Below are 18057 nucleotides of genomic sequence, written 5' to 3'. Positions count from 1 at the left end.
GGAAGCCTCTCTGCCAATCAGGAAAGCTCTGGCGCTGGGAGGGAGGGGGGGGGGAGGAAGGCAGGCGGGGGTGGGCTGGCCACGGGAACGGGTGGGGGGGAGAGAGCCTCCTGCAACCGACCCGCCGTCCCCCCGTCTCCGTCGCTCCCGCCTCCTCTTTGCGACCCCCCCCCCCCAGCCCAGCCGCCCCTCCCGCCAGAGCAGCGGCAGCCCGGCCCGCCTGGATCGCGGGGGAAGAAGCTGCAGCTGCGGCGCGCAGCCCCCGGGGGCGCGTTTGGGCATCGACGGGAAGCCAGCGGGTGCGGCGGGGGGGTGTGGGAGAAGAAGCCAGCCGCCCCCCCCCCCCTTCCCAGCGCCGAGCGGCCGGGGAGGAAAGGAAAGGAGCGCGGGAGGAGGCGGAGGCGAGCACTGCTGCCTCTCGCCGCCTCTCCCTTCCTCCGGTCGGATCGAAGCGCCCAGGGCCGGAGCGAGCGGCGGCGGGATTTTCAGCACCTGGACAGCTCCCAGGTAAGCGGCGGACCCCCATTGGCGCGTCTTGCTCCAATGCAGGGTGGAAGGGGAGGGGGCTGTCAATCTCCAGCCTCCTTCCCGGGAGAGCCTTCCTTCCCTCCTCTCTTCGCCTCGCCTCCCCCCAGTCCCGATGCCTTCAGGGAGTGTCCAGTTGGAAAGCCAAGGCCTGGCCTAGCCAGCCGCGAACCCTGCGGGGAGGTCGCTTCCTTCCTTGGAGGAACAAAAAAAAAAAAAAACCCACCCAGCGCTCCCTCTCCAAGAAACCTTCTGGGGCTTCCAGAACCGGCTTTAGAGATTGGGCAGGGGGGGAAGTGACCGGCCCAGACGTCTCCTTAAGCATGTGCAGAGTGCTGCTCTCCCCCCCCCCCCTCCAGTCTTTTGCCCTGAGTAGCCACAATATCTGGAAGTGGGGGGTGGGGAGGAGGCTTCCGGGAAACAAGAGAGCCCTTGCTCCTCTCTCGCTCTCTTTTTTGGGAGAAATGTGTGTGGTGATGTTGGTGGCAGGGATTCCCGTTTTCGAGTTGTGAGAGCACTTCATCCCAGAAGAACGGCAGGCAACAGGGGGAAATGAAGTGAAATCAGAGGGGGGGGGAGGGATGGAGGGGTTTTTTTTTGGGGGGGGGAGGTGTCCCCTGCTGTCCTAGGATAAAACATGAAATGGATCTGCCTCGAGATTTGGACATATCTGGAGATTTTCAAGCAGTGCCTCCAGCCCTAGCCGTGCTAGTCCTAGAGCTACCTTCCCCAGCGTCTGCATTTCAGTTGAAATGCCGGTTAGAGATGGTGGCCCTTGGGCTTGGGGAAAGCCAGGTGTGTGCCCGAGTGACACTCAACAGTTCCAAGGATGGGCTTGGTGCGAGGCAGCCACAGAGGAAAGGGGGAAACCCTCATTCGGGGGTTCTCAAGCAACCAAGTGGAAAGCCCATCCATCTCCCCCCCCCCCCCCCCAGTTCCCTTGAACCAGTGCTGACATGCTCATACTTCCCACTGTGATTTGCAGAGGGAAGTGGAGATGCTTCATCGGCTTTCCAAACGCTCTGCTGCTTCGGGCATCTCACTTTGAAGAAGTCTTGGGGCCAGACTGTGCCATCCTGAGCCAACTGGAGATCCTCTCCCTGGGAGAAAAAAAAAAATCAAGCAGCAATGAGAATGTTCTCCCATCCCTCTTATTTACATGGAACATCCCTGCTTCCTCCTTAGTGCACTGTCTCTTTGGACTCCCTAGAGGTAGATCAAAATGGGTAGCTGTGGTAGTCTGTATGTAGGAGAAGAAAAGAGTCCAGGAGCACCTGAAAGACTAGCAAAATTTGTGGCTGCCCAGGATGAGCTTTTGTGACTCACTAACAACATCTGCAGCAAGGTACGAGCTTGTGTGACTCACAAAAACTCCCTACCTTGCCACAGATTTTGCTAGTCTTTAAGGTGCTCCTGGGCTCTTGCTTTTCTTCTGCTCCCACCAGAGCGTACTATGGCAGAATACCCCTCTGGTTCTCAAACCCAGTCTAATCCCGAGCATGGTTAGCTAAAATGGCTGGAAGTCCCACTGTGAAACAAAAGGAAGCTGTTTTCTCTTCCCCACCCCCTTCATTTCCATCCTTTGCTATTGTGGGATGCAGCTGGAGAAAGATTTGCTGCAGTTCTCGGGGTGGGCTGGCTGGGAAATGTTGTCTCTCCTGGATGCCGGCAGGTAGTCTATGACAGTGTGGAGAACCTGTTAAATCGTGGTTGTGCAGAGAGACCCGGGGAGAGGCTGGGGCTTCCCTGACAACACCGACATGTCTGGAGATGCATTTCCAGGCAATGGGTCAAAGAGGCTCTTTGGCCAGAGGCTTTCTCTCTGGATGCTCCTGAGAGACCTCTGGAAAAGCACAGGGGAAGAGATAGGGCTTCCATGGAAAGGACTGGCATCCAGGCAGGCTGTCTTGCCAGCAGTGCTCCCTGAAGGAAAGAGCTGGGGAGGAACCCAATACTATGCTTTGGCCACACTGTGTTTGTGAACAACCCAAGCACTGCCTCCTTTTGCCAGAGACTAGCTGGGGAAGGTTTCAGGCAGGTGCTGTTGGCCTAATGCAGGAGAGCACGGATCTCGTTTTTAAAAATAAAAGCAACACTCGACCTGCTTCCAGTACTGTAGTCTGATGTATACACCGTTGATATGTTCAAATGTTTTGCTGCTTATCTGCCGTTTGGGAAATAGTATGTAGGAAATAGTGCTGGCCATGAGTGCAGCAGTGAAACGAACTCTACATCCCGCCCCTCCCTGCCAGGCTAGATGCTTGAAATGGCATGTCCAGTCCCTGAGGCCTTTTGTGTGGAGCAGGTTGACTTTTAACGCTTTAAGAGATCAGAAGCTGACCCTGTTTTTGCAGTGGGGGTTTTCATGCATGTTTGGTCCAGATCTTTAAGTATTTCATCCCCTGTATAAATCTCATATGCCAAATTCTCGACAGGAAATCTGTGCACCTTTTTTTTTTTTGGCTGCTTAACCTGGGGAGGTTTTCAGCGTCACTCTTTCCAGGTAGGACAGGCTAAGGTGCTATAGCAGTGACTGGCCAGCCTAAGGTTCATGCAAGGTTAGATCTGGGGGGGTGGGGAGAGGGGGGTGCTTGTCCCGGGCGCTGATGGAGCGGGGGTGCCAAATTGAGGTATGGAGTCAATTGCATTCTATGGGACCATAAGACAGAATGACCCATAAGGGAGTGGGGGGGGGTCATTTTTAAATTTTGCTCTCCCTCAAAAAACATGTAGATCTGGTTCTGGGTTCATGCGCAAAATGGGAATCCTGAATGGGGTGGGGAACCCATTCAATTAGGAAAGCCATAAAAATCAGGCACATCACAGACAATGTTCCTTCCCTCTGAGCTGAGGATTCTTGTGAGCAAAAATTCCACTTCGTGAGCTACTGTCATTAAAGTGGTGAACTACTGCATGAGTTATTGTGCTCTGGGGCCTTCCTGAGCTAAGACAAAAAAAATATGCGAGCCAGAGGCTAAGAAACAGTGAGCTAGCTCACACTAACTCAGCTTAGAGGGAACACTGATAACAGAATAAGCCGAAGGTAACTTAGTTAAAATTGTTGCACACCAATCCAACTAGGGGGCACGAATGGGGGTGGGCATTGAGAACAAGCTACCATTTGGACACCCCAGGTTGCCTTGAACAGTGAGGGAGGCATATTTCCCTTGACTCTGTATCCGGTATCTCAGCATAATTGTTGCTTTCATAATAGGACACCCCATATACAGCATTGTGTGTGCATAATTTGATCAAGGCCTGATTTATTTGCTTAGGCGGGGGTGGGGGAAAACATGCCTCTCTCATGCTCAGAATCTGGCAAATGGGATTTCTTATCATCCACGTGGCTGTCCACACCAGGGAAAAATGCATCCCCTAAGGAGGAATGTTCTGTTTCGATAGGAACCGTGTGTTTTTCAGCTAATCCCAGAGCATTTTTAATTGCATTTGAGATTTGTACCAAATAGGTCAACCCTTCTCCTCCCAGGTAACAAAAAAAAAAGGAAAGGGTTGGAATCCAGGAGATTCCCACCAAATTTGTTGCTGGCTACCTGGACAGAGCCCATTCAAATGAATTAAGGGCAGGCCCATAGCTACAGTGGGGCCTGGGGGGGGGGCAGGCCCATCCTTTCAATCCCCCCTTCCAACTGTATGGCCTCTCCATTGGAGGGCCCCCAATCTGTCCCCTTTGCTCATTGCCACTCTGAACAAGTAGTAACATTGTTGCTGGTCTTCCGGGTTTTTTTGTCTCTGAGAGAGGGGCACATAAGAAGGGGGGGGGGGAGTGGAGATGCTGTGACTGCCCAGGCAAAGGGGAGTTAGCTTGTGGAACTCAAGGCAGCTTAGAACCCAGGGCCGCCAAACTGAGTGCCCCCCCCCAAACAACAAATCCTGCTATGGGCCACACCAAACATGAAATCCTGGCTATGGCCCTGACTAAGGAGATCAAAGATTGATGTGAATGGTTCCCAGGGGACTTCCCACCCATGATGCAGTGCGACAACTGTCACAGTGTGGAATATGAAACTTGGGCTCCAGCAGTCCCAGTATTGAGGGCCTGCATAGAAAATTTGGTAGGATTAAATTATTTTTTTCTATTTTACATTACTTTCTATTTGCTTTCTTATATTTATCGCATAAATTAGGGTTCTTTTTTACATGAAGCTGCCTTATGCTCAGTCAGACCCAGTGTGACACTGTTCGGAGCCGAATTGGCTGTACAGGCAGTATCATTAAAGTAAAGCAAGGCCTGTATTGTCTACTCAGACTGCCAGTGGCTCTCCAGGGTCCCTCTTTCACATCTAGAGGCTAGATGGCCGTCTGACAGCAATGCTGAGACCCTGTGAACTTTGGCAGATCACGAGAGGGAAGGCAGGAAGGGTTGCATCAGTGCTTAGTTCTCGTGGCCCTTTTTTATATGCCCAAGGAAATGCTTATCACCACTTTGGGGGTCAGGAAACAAGTTTCCTCCAGGCCAGTTTGGCCAGGGATCTTGGTGGGTTTTCTGCCATCTTCTGGGCGTGGAGCAGGGGTCACTGGGTGGGGGAGGTATTTGTGAATTTCCTGAATTGTGCAAGGGGTTGGACTAGATGACCCTGGAGGTCCCTTCCAACCAGGGCTCTTGTTGTAGCAGGAGCTCCTTTACATATTATCCTTGATGTAGCCAATCCTCCAAGAGCTTACAGTAGGCCCTGTAAGAAGAGCCCTGTAAGCTCTTGGAGGATTGGCTATAGCAAGGAGGTGTGGCCTAATATGCAAAGGAGCTCCTGCTACAAAAAGAGCCCTGTTTCCAAATCTATGATTCCATGATTCTGTCAGCTACTGCTTAGTCCTTTTAACTGGAGATGCCAGGGGTTGAACCTGGGACATTCTGCATGCCAAGTTGATGCTCTACTACTGAACCATGACCCCCCGCCTTACTTTTAAAATAGATTTTTCAAAAACATATTTCTGCCTGTAGTGATTTTTTTGCGTTGGAGGCATTATCGTCCCCATCAGGATGAAATTATAAGGTTTTGCACCTCTTACCTGAGGGATCTTAACATTTGCAGGTGCAGATATGGGGAAAGTACCAACATTTTAGAAAGAATTAAATTCTTGCCTTCGTCATGAACACTGAGAGGCGTGAATTAATGTGCTAACAGAACTTTACCACCTTCCCTGTGATCTGCATGTATGGATAGAGGGTCCAGTTTTAATGAGGGCAAGGGCAGTTGAATCCTGACCTCTCTCATGCCTTCGCTCTCTGCAAATTCTGCTTGAAGCTGACCAGACTCAAATACCTTAGATGTCAGAAAGGGTAAAAAAAAAAAGGCCTAAAGCAGCAAAGCAAGGCACAGAAGAAGGAAGGATGGTGGTGGAAACAGGGCTGGCACGTGGGAGTCTGCAAAGTAGGCGTGCACCCCCTTCACCTCCCCGCTCATGCCCACCCGAACAAGGCAAGAGACGTCCAGAGGTGGTTTAATTTAATTTAAGTTGATTTTCAATTTATACCCTGCCCTATTTCACAAGCAGGCTCAGGCGACTTACAACATTAAAACCTTACAGCAACATGAAATCAACCACATGGCAACAGACCATAAAACCACATATAGGCTGGAGCTTTCAGTACGACTTGAGCACCTAGCTAGCAGGGTGCTGGGGGAAGCGATGACTTCAGAGGACGCCTGCTGGATCAAATTAAAAGCCTGGTGGAAGAGCTCTGTCTTGCAGGCCCTGCAAGAGCCGGTTTGGTGTAGTGGTTAAGTGTGCGGACTCTTCTCTGGGAGAACCGGGTTTGATTCCCCACTCCTCCACTTGCACCTGCTGGCATGGCCTTGGGTCAGCCATAGCTCTGGCAGAGGTTGTCCTTGAAAGGGCAGCTGCTGTGAGAGCCCTCACCAGCCCCACCCACCTCACAGGGTGTCTGTTGTGGGGGAGGAAGGTAAAGGAGATTGTGAGCCACTCTGAGACTCTTCGGAGTGGAGGGCTGGATATAAATCCAATATCTTCTATCTTCTTCTTCTTCTTCAAAACTTGGATAAGTCCTGTAAGGCCTGGATCTCCAGCGGGAGCTCATTGCCTGCCTCCATGTCAGGACCCTGGCCTTCCTTGGTGGTCTCCCTTCCAAATACTATCCAGAGCAAACCCCACTTAGCTTCTGAAATCCGACAAGGTCGGGCTAGCTGCGGTGAGAAGGAGAGTTGATTTTGACCCCATTTCTATCTATCCCAAAGAGCCTCAAGGCAGCTTACAATGGCCTTCCCTTCCTCTCCCCAAAACAGACACCCTGTGAGGTAGGTGAGGCTTGAAAGACAGCTCTGAGAGAACTGCTCTTGAGAGAACCGGCTCTGAGAGAACTGCGCCTGACCCAAGGTCACCCAGCAGCTGCGTATAGAAGAGTGGGGAATCAAACCCTGTTCTCCAGATTAGAGTCCGCTGCTCTTAACCATTACACCACACTGGCTCTCAGGGCCTCCTGCACTGCACACTTTGTTTTGTTTGTTTTTTAAAAGTTCCTGTCTTTATATAGGAACAGATTTCCTGTCTCTTTTCCTGCCAGAATTAGCAGCAGCCAGAGGGAGATTTGTATCCGCTTGCGGAGAGGGCGGGATATAAATGCAAAGTAATAAATAAATAAATAAATAATATCATGGATGCTTTTTAGTTTTAAAATCAAAGATGTTCTCTCAGAGCCTGTTCTTTCAAGAGCAGTTCTCTCAGAGCTCTCTTTTAAGCCCCAAACACTTCACAGGGTGTCTGTTTTGGGGAGAGGCAGGGAAGGTCATTGCAAGCTCCCCTGAGGCTCCTTGGGATAGAGAGAAATTTGGGTATAAAAACCAACTCTCCTTCTCGCCCAGGCTAGCCCGATCTTGTCAGATTGGTATCATGGATGCTTTTAGTTTTAAAATCAAAGATGTCAGACGAGACTTCCGATCGTACATCCATTGTCTCGCACAGAGATCTGAGCCATCTGCATCTCTGGTCTCTAAGTCTTGTCAGGTTTGGTGTATTGTGTGGGAAGCCTTATCCTCCCGCCTCTATTCTCCTGCAGTCTACAAAGTCAGTGTGATGCCTGTTGGTTGGGGGAACTTTAGTTTCTCCCCTGTAATCTGTACATCTCTGTTTACCTGCCAGCTCATACAAGCAGAGTCTTTGCTTTGTTCTTCTTCTGAAAGGCTGGCACACTACCTGTAGAACCCCTTCAGGCTGTGAAGCCCTGTCTGCCAACCAGCAGGTACAGCAAAAATAACTGCGCACACCATACAATGCTATTGTTCATATATATTGTTTTATAAATTCTTAATGCAAACACACGGTTGCAGCATCACTGTACAATTCAACTGGAACCAAATCTCAGGGAATGATTCTCATAGCACAGGGGTGGTCAGACGGTGGCTCAGGAGCCACACATGGCTCTTTCACACATACTGTATGGCTCTCGAAGCCCCCACTGCCCCATCAGCTGGTTTGGGGAAGGCATTTCTCTGTTTAAATCACTTCTCCAAGCCTGCTGGTATAATGTATTTAAAGTTGCTTTCTTTCCACCTCTCCCTCCCCTATCTATTTGCCTCCTTCCTTCCTGCTCTCGAACATCTGACATTCATGTCTTGCGGCTCTTGAACCTCTGCCGTTTATTCGATGTAGCTTACCTTAAGGAACTTAGGCCACCCCTGTCATAGCAGGACAAGCCACCTAAAGCTATCAAAGGCAAGAAGGTTCTCCTCTGTGACCATGAAGATCATACTTGAAACATGCATATAAACCTAGGATGCAGGTAGTCGTGTTATTCTTCATCAAGAAGCCCTGACCGCCTTCCTCTCCTCCTTCCCGCTTTGCTACAATTACATTCACAAGGGGCTTGGATGCTTATGGAACTATAGACCTTCATGGATCTTCTGAATAGACTTCAGTGGATACAGAACTTGGACTGTTGGGTGAAAATTGGTATAATACGTAAAATCAAGGACTCAGTCAAAATTGGTGTTTGTATTAAGAATGTATTATTTACAATGATATACAATGATATAAACTGACAACAATATTGTATGGTGTACACAGTGGTTTTTGCTGCCTTGTTCATCCTGACACGGTGGTTCTCCTCATTTATGTATTTAAACTGGCAGGCACAAACAAGTTTTTGCCTCAGCTTTGAAGAGCCTCATGGCGCAGAGTGGTAAAGCTGCAGTACTGCAGTCGAAGCTCTGCTCATGACCTGAGTTCGATCCCGGCAGAAGCTGGTTTCAGGTAGCCGGCTCAAGGCTGACTCAGCCTTCTGTCCTTCCGAGGTCTGTAAAATGAGTACCCAGCTTGCTGGGGGGGAAGCGTAGATGACTGGGGAAGGCAATGGCAAACCACTCCGTTAAAAGTCTGCCATGAAAACATTATGATGCAACATCACCCCAGAGACGGAAAGGACTGGTGCTTGCACAGGGGCTACCTTTACCGTTTTACCGGAGGCGGTACCCCAGATAATGAATTAGCTCACATAAGCAGGAACTGCTCTTGTATAAATCATAAACGCTTTACCAAGGTCATGGGCCATATCCTGTTGCAAAAAAGGTAATTTGTTCATAGCAAAAAAAAAAAAATCATGAACACTTGCAGATTTTTCTGCACAGTTTCTGGTGACGGTGATTCAATTTCATTGTGGCAGTCACCAAGTATGCATTCAGTACAAAAAAAACCCTGTGAATAGGCTCTCAATGAGAGGGAACCAAAGTCAGCTTTTATGGAGATAGCAATATTTGGGAGAGCTGGTGTCTCACATTTTAAATTGTTAGTAGCAACAAGGAAAGATGAGAATGTAGTAGGTACCAGTAACATCCACGCTAGATGGTGGGAATGCATCTTCAACCATGGCTATTCAAACTTAGCTCCAGCTGAATAGGTCAGGCGAACTTCAATCCATTTTAGGTTTTAAATCATGCATAGCTTTATGTATTTATTTTATTTTATTCACTTATACCTTGCCTTTCTCCCTACAGTTTGATGTAGTGGTGAAGTGTGCAGATTCTTATCTGGGAGAACTGGGTTTGATTCCCCACACCTCCACTTGCAGCTGCTGGAATGGCCTTGGGTCAGGCATAGCTCTGGCAGAGGTTGTCCTTGAAAGGACAGCTGCTGTGAGAGCCCTCTCAGCCCCACCCACCTCACAGGGTGTCTGTTGTGGGGGGAGAAGATCTAAGAGATTGTAAGTTGCTCTGAGTCTCTGATTCAGAGAGAAGGGCGGGGTATAAATTTGCAGTCTTCTTCTTCTTCTTCCCTAATGGGGACTTACTTAGCTTTCATCACTCTCTTCTCTAATTTTTTTTTTCTCACCACAACCTTGGGAAGTAGCAGTGCTTTTTTTGTAGTAGGAACTCCTTTGCATTTTAGGCCACACACCCCGATGTAGCCAATCCTCCAAGAGCTTACAGCAGGCCCTGTAAGAACAACCTTGTAAGCTCTTGGAGGATTGGTTGCATGGGGGGGGGGCGGGGGCGGCAGAGTGTAGCCTAACATGCAAAGGAGTTCCTGCTACAAAGAAAGCCCTGGGAAGTAGGTTAGACTGAGAGAGTGTGATTGGTCCAAGGTCACCCAGCAAGCTTTCATGGCATGGGTGGGAATTTGAACCTTGGTCTCCCAGATACTGATCTCCAGCCTTTAATCACAACACCCCACTGGTAAGATTGCCCCCCCCCCACCACGTCTTCCTTTCTAGGTAGGAACCCACAGCTGGTCCTGCCCAAGCAAACCTCCTTGCCCACAGCAGCTGCTCACCTTTATTTCCTTTCCTTTTTCCCATGCCTTTTATTTATATTTGTTGAAATGTTTCTAAAAACTCCCTTCCCACCGTGTATCACTCCTACGGAGGCATACAAAAACCATTCCAAATGTGACAAATTAGCAATATATGCAGTGTTCGTGCACACAGCTGTTGAACGGATGTTTCGGTGTCCTCTCCTCAGTCTTCAAGGTCTTCTGCCATGGTCATTCTGGCTGTTGTTCCTGCATGCAGATGTTGGGGCCATTGGTTAAAAGGCAGGTACATGCCCTACCGCTAAGGAGCCTTCCACCAACTTTTGCTGGAGAGAATTGGAGCAAGGCTCCTTAGGCTGGTGTAGGGTTGCCAAGTCAGTCAGTCAGTCGAAAATTTATTGTGTATATAGCCATTGGCCATTACCAAACAGAACACGAACAACAAAGTTCCCAATTAACACCTTAAAAGTTCCCCAGAAAGGCCAACCTCAAGAAGTTACAGCATTTGGTATTATTCTTTCTCTTATCTTCTTAGCTGCAAGGGCAAAGAGACTCTATAGGACAAATGAGCATCATTGTCAGATAACAGAAATATAATCTTTTCAGTTTCTGAACGTGCTTTTAAGGAGGTTAGTACTCCAGACAGAAATTTAATTCTAGGGGTGTTGTAAAGTGGGCAAGATAGAACATAATGGGGAAGGTTCTCTATCATAGGCGAACCACAAATGAAAAAAAAATGTTCTGTTGGGATGTGGGAATATCGGCCAGTTAACAGAGTTGTTTGCATAGTCTGAAAGCGGAGAGCTGTTAAGGATGTTCTGATGTTAAATCTGGAGATATTAGCCAGGTAGGTATGGGGATCTCAGATGATCAGATTTGATTAGTCTGAACCAGCGGGCTACTTTAGATTTTAGGATTAGAGAATGATCTAGCAACGCATCTGAAAAATATATCCAATCCCTAAATTGAGAATTGTCATTTTGGGCCCCTTCCATAAGAGCATGGGTACACCTAGCTATTACAAAAAAAAAATGGGTTACCAAGTCCCTCGCCGCCTCCCAAATTGCTAGAGTGTCCAGGAATACCATAGAGTTTTTCCGGAAGCTCGTAGAGCGGCCAGCGTGCAACGTCACCAGCGCGATGATGTCACTTGCGAGTGACGTCATCGTACCAGCGACATCAAGAGGGGATTCCCCCCAGTGGCCCAATGCAGGCTGGTGAGTTGGGGACCTCCCAAGCAGGAGAACTCCTCCCAGCCTGGGAGCTTGGCAGTCCTAAGCTGGTGGGAGACATCAAACTTTTCTGAGGACACAGTGCAGAAATGGGTTGCCAAGTTTGCATTCTGGAAGAGCGGGAGCATCAGACCCATAGCTAACTAGGGGCCCACAAGGCCCAGCCCCCTGACAGTTTTTTGGGGGGCCTCACCCCCATCCTAGGGCCGCCCCTCTCTCTCCTGCATGATTTAAATTGTGTGGGAGGAGCACCCAGAAGCAGCCGCTGCCCCTCCAGTGCCATTTAGAGGGCCCATCAATCAGCTGATTGGTGGGCTCTTTAAATTGCCAATCAGCTGATGGTGGGCTCTTTAAATTGCAGGGGAGGGACAGCAGGAGCAGCCACCAGCCTCCCACCTGATTTAAAGGACTTGCCGACCAGCTGATTGGCGGGCCCTTTAAATCATGTGGGAGGGGCAGCGGCTGCTTCTGCAAGCCCCTCCCACATGATTTAGATCACACTGGAGGGGAGGAGCAGACCTGTCCTTTCCAGCTTCCTGCTCTCACCCCCATGGCCCCCTCCCCCTGTGGGCCCTAGTTATGGGGCTGGGAACCGTTAGTCCATAGCAGCAAAATGACAGAGGAGACTAATGGAATTTTGGAGACTGAAATTATTCATTCCAGCATAAGCTTTTGTGAGCCGGGGCTTACTGCATCCACCGTGTGGCCTGCGCGTCCATTGTGTGTTGCAGTTGACTTTTAGTGACCCTGTGCGGTTTTTGAGGCAAGAGACATTCAGAGGTGGTTGGCCGTTGTCTTCCATTGCAGAGCAACCCTGGTAATCCTTGGCCAACCAGGGCTGACCCTGCTTAGCTTCTGAGATCTGATGATCTCATGGAGATTGGGCTAGCTTGGGCCATCTAGCTCAGGACCAAGGGTTTTTTTTTGTAGCAGGCGCTGCTTTGCATATTAGGCCACACCTCCCTGATGTAGCCAATACTCCAAGAGCTTACAGGGCTCTTAGTACAGGGCCTACTCTAAGCTCTTGTAGGATTGGCTAAATCAGGGGTGTGTGGCCTAATATGCAAACGAGTTCCTGCTACAAAAAAAAATCCCTGCTCAGGACCGTTGCTGGACCTTCCCACCATGCATCTGTTCAACCCCTGTTTAAAGCTCTCTGTGCTCACGGTATCCCTTAGGCTGCTGCGTTTGTACCCCACTAGATAGTCTCTTTCTCTGCAGAGATGGACCTTCTTTCTTTGTGCAGTTGCAAAAAAGTACCCCCCCTCCTGTTTTAGCCTCTTTGCCACTGCTTGCTGCTGCATCTACACCCTGCTCCTTTCCCCTCTGCTCCTCTTTCCTTCCTGTAAGTCCCATTCCTTCATAGCCCATTCTCTGGGTTATTTCTTGCTACCCACCTGTGCCACTGAAATCAGGACAGAGACGTGGCCTAGGGATGACTGAGTCAATGCAAAATGAGATAATCTCTTTGGTGAGACCCATTGGGAGAAAGTGGCCCGCTTTTTTCAGAGTGTCCTCCACCATTTAGCTGCAAAACCAAAACCAGCAGACTTCATCAGATGGAGGAAGGGTACGTCCATTAGGCAGATGTCTTTATACTAAAAGAGGCAAACAACAGAAAGTCCGGGGTGTAAACACATCTGCCTAACAGATGCATGCTTCACGGATTTGATGAAATGAGCTCTGACTCATGGCAGCGTATGCACTGCCCTCCTGTTTAATTTTGCTGTTACAAACACAGCTACCCGGAATGTGGGAACACCTCTGTGTTTCAATCACGGCTTGATTCAGGAGCACTTTTGCCCATTCATAATGTTCATAAACAGGGGTGGAATTCTAGCAGGAGCTCCTTTGCATATTAGGCCACACCCCCTGATGTAGCCAATCCTCCTGGAGCTCACAAAAAAGAGCCTTGTAAGCTCTTGGAGGATTGGCTGCATCAGAGGTGTGTGGCCTAATATGCAAAAAAGCTCCCGCTAGAATTCCACCCCTGTTCATAAGAAGTTAAGTAGAGCCTGCTGGATCAGACTATTGGTCCCTCTAGTCCAGCATCTTGCTTTATGCAGCAGCTAAGCAGTTGCCCTGGAAGGCCAACAAACAGGGCACAGAGTCCAAGGCCTTCCTAATACTGCTGCCTCCCAGCACTGATATTCAGAGGTTTGTTGCTTCTGTATATGGAAGTTCCCTTCCAATGTTCCCTCTAAGCTGCAGAGTCTTGTGAGCAAAAATTCTACTTTGTGAGCTACTGGCATTAAAGTTGTGAGCTACTGCATAAATTAGTGTGCTCTGGGGTCATCCTTCCTGAGCTAAGACAAAAATGTGTGAGCTGGAGACTAAAAATCTGTGAGCTAGCTCGCGTTGACTCAGTTTATAGGGAACACTGCTCTATTCAGTCACTGTGGCAAGGAGCTATTGATGGACCTTTCTACCATGAATCTGTCTAACTCTCTTAAACTTGTGGCAATCACTACCTTCGCCCGCAGTGAATTCCAGAAGTATCTCCTTTTGCCTGTCCTGAATCTGTTTGCCAGCAATTTCATCAGGTGTCCATAAGTTCTAATATTAGGGAAATGGAAGATCTCCCGATCCACTTCCTCCACCCTATACACGATTTCATAAATCTCTATCATGTCTCCCCCTCCCATTTTTGTTGTCAGGTCACAGCTGACTTATGGTGACCCTGTAGGGTTTACAAGGCAAGAAATGTTCTAAGGTGGTTTGCTATTGCTTGCCTTCACGTCACTGCCCTGGTATTCCTTGGAAGTCTGCCATCCAAATATTACCTAGGGCTGACTCTGCTTAGCTTCTGAGCTCTGATGAGATCAGGGCTGTCTCCCTTTAGCTGCCTTTTTTCTAGTCTGAAAAATCCCAGACTCTCCAGCCTTCCCATTTTGAAGGCATTTCAGTCCCCTAATCATCGCTTTCAATCACACACTCAACATGGTTCTTTTCCTGTGTGTTTGCCTATCCCTGCCCTCCTTCCTTGCCTGCCCAACAGAAAAATAAATATTAACTCTCAAAAGCGTCGCTCTGCTGGGTTGTGTTAATCCTGCCGGTGTGTGTGTGTCACAGAGTGGCCTGTCTCTTTTAGTATTCCAGCCTTGCCCATTCTGTTTGACTGAGTCCCAGAGCCAAAAGCGTTTGTGTTAATTGAGTGGCCATTTGAGTATTGGCCCAAAAGACTTGGTGCATGCGTGCCTTGCCCACCTGGGATCTGTGGTCCAATCCATTAAGTTCTGAGTGCACGCCAACTTGATGCATGCCGCTGACAGAATGATGCCACTGACTGTGCAGACACAAAAACAGCGCACACACTTGGAATGTTGCTGATTTTAAATGACGCATCACCAGCCCACAATAGCCCTGGGGTATGCCCATGCCAAGCATGCTGGGAAATTGTGACTAGTCCCCAGTCAACAGGCTGAAAGCTATCAGGTGGTATCCTACTGGCTTTTCTGCTTCTGCTTCTGCTTCTCCTCCTCAGTGCAACCACCACCCCGTGGTTTTTGTCCACGTGGGTCCCAAGATCTCCAGCATGCAGCTTAGGTTTGCCAGCCTCCAGGTGGTGGCTGGAGATCTCCTGGAATTGCAATTAATCTTCATGTGATCATTTCAACGGAAGAAAACGGCTGCTTTGGAAGGAGGAGGCTCTATGGCAGAAGTGTTGAACTCATTTGTTATGAGGGCCAGGTCTGACATAAAAGAGACCTTGTTGGACCGGGCCATGTCTGGTTGGGCCGAACTATGTTGGGCTGGGCCATGTTTGTACCTGTTTAAGATTAGGTAGCAGAGAGATAAATTTTATAAAGAACACAAACACAAATATATATATATTTTTTAAAAAACTTAAAACATGCTTAAAACGTTAGCACTCATTAGTTTTAAAGGTGCTTTTTTTGTATTTCTCCCATGGGATCCAGGGAACTGGGTAAAGGAAGCTCTGGCTCTTTCCTTCCTTCTTCAGGGACTGGGGGAGGGGACCCTCAGTCAATAGAAGGAAGAGAGGCTTGGCTCCATAGCTCTAGAAAAAATAGAGGCTTTGCTCTGTAGCTTCTGTGTGATTGAGCAAGCCTGGCAAAGCAAGCTGTGATGCAGAAGGAAGCGAGATATAAGAAGGAAGCAGATGACAGCCAGTTGCTCCGGGGCCTGATAGGAGCCCTCCGGGGGCCTGATTCGGCCTCCGAACTGCATGTTTGACATCCCTGCTCTATGGCATTATACCCCGCTGAAGGCAACTGGTTCCCTATCTCATCTTCCGGGATTTAGCAACAGTGATCCATTCAATGGTCACTTCCAGGCTGGATTACTGTAACTTGTCTACACAGGCCTGCCCTTGAGCCTGATCCAGAAGCCACCCTGCGTCCACTTCTGAGGTAGGGCAGGCCTGAGGTAGGACACTAAGGGCTTTTTTGGAGCAGGAATGCACAGGAACGCAGTTCCGGCTGGCTTGGTGTCAGGCGGTGTGACCTAATGTGCAAATAAGCTCCTGCTGGACGTTTTCTACAAAAAAGCCCTGTGTGAAACAATGGTGACGTCAGGGGGTGTGGCCTAATATGCAAATGAGGTCTTGCTGGGCTTTTTCTACAAAAAAAGCCCCGGCAACAGCCCAGCAATTACACCAACGGATGGCTACTCAGAGTGCAGCTTGTGTTTAAATTATCAACAGACACAAAAATAAGGGGCACTTGGCCTTAAAGATAAAGTGTCATTGCGAGGAGGGTAAATTCAGCTGTCAAATTATTGAATTGTGAAAATCAAACCGGGACTCCTGCTCACCATCCCCTTTGATTCAGTCAGTCATTTCACTGTGGTGTGTCCTACGGCTTGACTAAGCAACATTTAAAGTCTGCCTCTAGTCCGTGTCAAGGAGCCTGCCTCATAGGGTTGCCAGCCTCCAGGTGGGGCCTGGAGATCTCCCAGAATTACAGTTGATCTCCAGATAGAATCATAGAGTCATAGAAGATGATAGAGTTCAGTTCCCCTGGCAAAAATGACTGCTTTGGAGGGTGTATAGAATTATACAACACTAAGAACCCCCTCCCCAAACCCTACCATCCTCAGACTCCACCCCTAAATCCCCAGGAATTTCCCAACCTGGAGTTGGCAACTCTCCTCCAACATATATAGCTTTTCCATTGGAAGAAGAGCCACTTAAGTTGGAGGAAGTCTCCTTAGGCTTGAAGGACTTATTTGCTCTTCCATCACATGAAATCCTAGAGGGCTTCTAGTGTCCTAGTCCCACAGATGGACCTCCTGATGGCACCTGGGTTTTTTGGCCACTGTGTGACACAGAGTGTTGGACTGGATGGGCCATTGGCCTGATCCAACATGGCTTCTCTAATGTTCTTATCCTGCAGTGCCTGAGCAAAACACTGTCCCTTGATGCACTGGCACTATTTATTCCCTATCCAGCTGGCCTGGTTTTTTATTTCCTTCATCAGAATCCCCAGGCTTGGGAAACCAAGGTCCCCAGATGCTCACTTTGGCCAGAATTATTCTTTTCTGGGTCTAATTATTTGTTCACTGTCTTTAAAAGCCTTTACCTTAGAGTGTCCCAACTTTGCTGAGCCCATGGGCTCCTTTAGATTTTGATAACAGATGGGAGCACCACAGCAAGATGGCCACCTTATGTGAAGCACAGCTGACCACAAAATGGCTGCCCCGCAGCCAATCACAGAATGTTGGGAGATTTCAAGCTAAGCGCCCTTTTATGATGGAGTGGCTGTTTCTAAATAAGTCCTTCCTGAAGACCCCTCCTAGGGCAGGGATATCAGCCTTGAGATGGGACCTGGAGAATCCCTGGAATTCCAGCTCATCGCCAGACTATGGAGATCAGTTCCCCTGAAGAAAATGGGTGCTTGGAAAGGTGGACTCTGCAGCATTGTACCCCACTGAAGTTCTCCCTAGGCTCTATCTAGGGTTGCCAAGTCTCTCTGCTGCTCTGGCAGGGGACTCTTCTCTCACACACGCTTCATGCTGGGCACATCACACTGCAGACACTCTAGAATTCACAGTAAAACTCTATGGAACCACAAATCCTAGAGCATTCCCGGCATGACATGCCCGGTGTGATGGTATCACTTCCGGGTGACATCATTGTGCAGGGCATGTCATGTGGTGATGGGGCTGTTTGGAGGCAGGAATTCCTCCACCAGCCTGCTCTGTGCTGGCAGGTTGCCCCCTCCCCCAACCGGGGAATCCTCCACCCCCAGCGGGAGCTTGGCAGCCCTAGTTCTACCCCCAAATCTCCAAGAGTTTCCCAACCTGGATCTGGCAACTGTATCTCCCCATCCCCTGCTGGTGGCCAGGGGGCCCCCAACAACCCTATCTTGGAGTCTTCTGAAGCCCCTTCTATCCCCTTGAGATGAGAGAAAGCTAGTCTTGTTGGTTTGGGGAACAGATGCTTCGGAGCAGAAGGAAGTGGGCCCCAAGAAATACACTAGAGAGCCCACATTTTACCTGTGTGGAATTGTCCAGCAGGCCAAGGTTTCAGGTTACCAGACCCCAATAAGGAAGTTCCAATCCTAGCTCTGTTTCACCATCCAATTGCTTTCTGCACTGCTGTCACAGGAGAAAATAG

The 18057-nt window shown here is 49.1% G+C and overlaps 1 protein-coding gene across 1 annotated transcript in view; it reads left to right on the top strand.

Annotated features, from left to right (window-relative positions):
- The first annotated feature begins 437 nt into the window (after positions 1-437).
- TMEM121 (transmembrane protein 121) overlaps positions 438-18057 on the top strand; it is a 49075-nt gene continuing 31455 nt past the window's right edge. The window contains exon 1 of the mRNA XM_060232575.1: positions 438-507. The gene's annotated coding sequence lies outside the window, so the exon portion shown is untranslated. The remainder of the gene's footprint in view (positions 508-18057) is intronic.

Source organism: Heteronotia binoei, chromosome 2 (assembly GCF_032191835.1).
Source record: "Heteronotia binoei isolate CCM8104 ecotype False Entrance Well chromosome 2, APGP_CSIRO_Hbin_v1, whole genome shotgun sequence".
Taxonomy (NCBI): domain Eukaryota; kingdom Metazoa; phylum Chordata; class Lepidosauria; order Squamata; family Gekkonidae; genus Heteronotia; species Heteronotia binoei.
Note: the sequence above shows the minus strand (reverse complement) of the source record. Positions and strands in the feature narration are given on the sequence as shown.